Source organism: Macadamia integrifolia, chromosome 1 (assembly GCF_013358625.1).
Source record: "Macadamia integrifolia cultivar HAES 741 chromosome 1, SCU_Mint_v3, whole genome shotgun sequence".
Classification (NCBI taxonomy): Eukaryota; Viridiplantae; Streptophyta; class Magnoliopsida; order Proteales; family Proteaceae; genus Macadamia; species Macadamia integrifolia.
In genome coordinates, this window is record NC_056557.1 from 30,842,135 (window position 1) to 30,844,990 (window position 2,856).

The following is a 2,856-nucleotide window of genomic DNA, read 5'->3' on the forward strand; positions in this document are numbered from 1 at the left end:
ATCAACTGTTACACTTTCGCATTACTAAAAGAATCTAAAAATAAAGCGGTTGCTCTCCTTATGTTCAACCCTTTAACTACACTGATCTGTATGCTTGCAATTACTTTTAAAAATTCAAACAAGTTTTTGGCACCGTTGTCGGGGAGACAGTTCCATGTTATTTTTCACTTTCTTTTGGTAAATCGGAGTGCTTTGTTTGTTTTTTTTCTTTCTTTTATTGAATACCTGAGAAGAACAACTTGCAATAATAGTTGTATCGATGGAGGTCGCCAAGCCTCACAGTATGATAAAGACAGGTTTCGCCCTGTAGTAGTACCTCAGGAATTAACCTGAGCAACCCTGGACCCCTACCGGTAAGCTAACACAAAAAACAAAATAAAATTGAGAAAAAAGTTTTCAAGAATTTTTTTTTTCATTCTTTTATGTTTATGGTTTGTTTTATTCTAGTTGTGGATAATGTTCTATTGCATGAGTGTTGGGTGGGTACGTAATAGTGTGAATAGGTTAGAAAGAAGAGATCTAACAAGTAGTGACCCTATACATTTACTCTCTTTAGTACCTTTCAATATGGGAGACCAATAGCAAAACCCTCCACCTAAATCTCTGAAAGATAGGTTCTACCTTGCTAGAGCATCCCAACCTTCCTGCATAGTCCTACCACAAGCCTAGGGCAATACTTTTGAGCTTAAATCTCAATTCATCACTATGTTGCCCCATTTCCATGGGCAGACCTCTGAGGATGCATACCTATTGCTCAGGGAATTTGAAGATGTATGTGTTCTAATTAAAATCCAACAACTTTCTGGTGATGCTGTTAAGCTTAGGTTCATCACTTTTGCACTCAAAGACCAAGCTAAGAAGTGGTTGTATGGGTTACCCACAAATTCCCTAACCACATGGGAACAATTCATAGTTGCCTTCCTCAAGAAGTTTTTCCTAACTCACAAGACCAATAAGTTTAGAAGTGATATCCATCAGTTCAGGCAAAAGCCTAGTGAGTCATTTTCCAAACTTATGGAGAGATTCAAGGATCTACTCCAAGAATGCCTTCACCATGGCCTAGACTTATGGATTTATATCAAATAATTTATGATAGAGTCTATGTGCCCTGGGGGATTCACATCCTTTACAGATGAAGGAAAGGCATAGGAATTCTTACTGACTTAGCTAACAAAACCCATGAGTCGGAGTCAACTCAAGAGAGTGAAAGAACCATAGGAGGAAAAAGATATTTGGTGCCAGTACCCTGGACATGTTATAGAAGAATGCCCCAACACCTCTGGGGGCACTTCTAATGACAGTGTTATTGCCCTATATCAAAATAATCCATATAGTAACACTTACAATCCAGGATGGAACAATCACCCAAATTTCTCTTGGAACTAAAGCAACCAAGCAGGGCCTTCTAATTTCCATAGTCAAGATCAACCTGGACCCCAACGGCCTCCCTTTGCACAATAAATTTTTGCCCTAAATACTTTTCCTAGGCTAAATATAGGACCTCATACTAGTTTTCCTAGGCCTCCTCTCCTATCATCTTATCAGCAATCCCCTGGGTTTACCAACACTGTAGAGGCAATTAGAGTAAGTGATTTGAAAAAGACTATGGCCCTCCTCATGACAAACCATCAAAATCTTATAAGAGAACTCTCCCAAGTTGTCTCAATTTTGTATGAGAGGGAGAAGAAAACTTTGCCCAATCAACCAGAGCCTAACTCTACGCATCATCAACCGTTAGTTCATAAGCACCAACTAATGCACCACTGAATGTAGTATAAGGTCAGACCCAATAAGGGCCCTCCAACCAATGTAATGTTGTTTATGCCCTTAGGAGTGTCCTAGAGTACCAGCAGAGTGTTCCTAAATCTTTCACATCTATTACTCCTGTTAACTCTCCTTCTGTTGAGGACACAAGTGTGCCTCTTGTTCTAGGTTCATCTGATGAACCTAAAGATTCTTCTGAAACTAAAGATGATTTGGTGGAGGAAACAAAAAATGATTCTTCTAAAAAGGGCAAATCCCTAACAGTCCTTATGTTCTTCTTATCCCCTGTCCTAAATTCTTGGTAAACAAAAAGAAGACTGCTTCAATGGAAAAAAAATTAGAAGTCTTCAAAAAGGTAGAAGTGAACATCCCTCTTTTAGATGCCATATCCCAGATCCCCGCCTATGCAAAGGTCCTGAAAGATTTGTGTACTAACAAATATGTCAGGAGTTTACCCAAAAAGGCATTCTTGGCAGGTAACATTAGTTCCATAATTACTCAGCCTATAATAGCCAACTATAAGGTTCCAGGGAGCCCTACCATAGCTTGTGTCATAGGAAACACCTACATTGAGCATGCCTTACTTGACCTTAGTGCAAGTGTGAATCTTTTGCCTTACCATGTGTATAAGCAACTAGGATTGGGAGAGTTGAAAGCCATTGGAACTACTCTTCAGTTGGTAGATAGATCTATTAAGATTCCTAGAGGTATGGTTGAGGATGTCTTAAAGTTGAGGAATTTTTATTCCCTGTTGGTTTCATTATTTTAGACACCCAAACAGTTTCCAACATTCAGGACCAGATCCCAATTATTCTTGGTAGACCGTTCCTTACAACCAGTAATGCCATAATCAATTGTAGGGATGGTACCATGAAAATTTCTTTTGGCAACACTTCTGTGGATTTTAATGTCTTTAGGTTAGGTAAGCAACCAAATCCCCATGACAAGGAAGTTCATATGTTCTAGGAAATTCCAGATTCCATTGAGACATATTATGATATTGATTTTGATTTTGAATTTCAAGAATGTATGGAACAATTGGGTGATTTTGATGACGGAATTATGTTTGATCTTTAGAGTCTCCGATCACCT

General features: G+C 38.7%; 1 non-coding gene across 1 annotated transcript; it reads right to left on the reverse strand.

Annotated features, from left to right (window-relative positions):
• Nucleotides 1–954: 954 nt before the first annotated feature.
• LOC122086833 lies at nt 955–1,061 on the reverse strand. The gene has a single exon (XR_006142542.1). It is a non-coding gene; the product is annotated as a small nucleolar RNA R71 (small nucleolar RNA).
• Between the last annotated feature and the right edge of the window lie 1,795 nt (nt 1,062–2,856).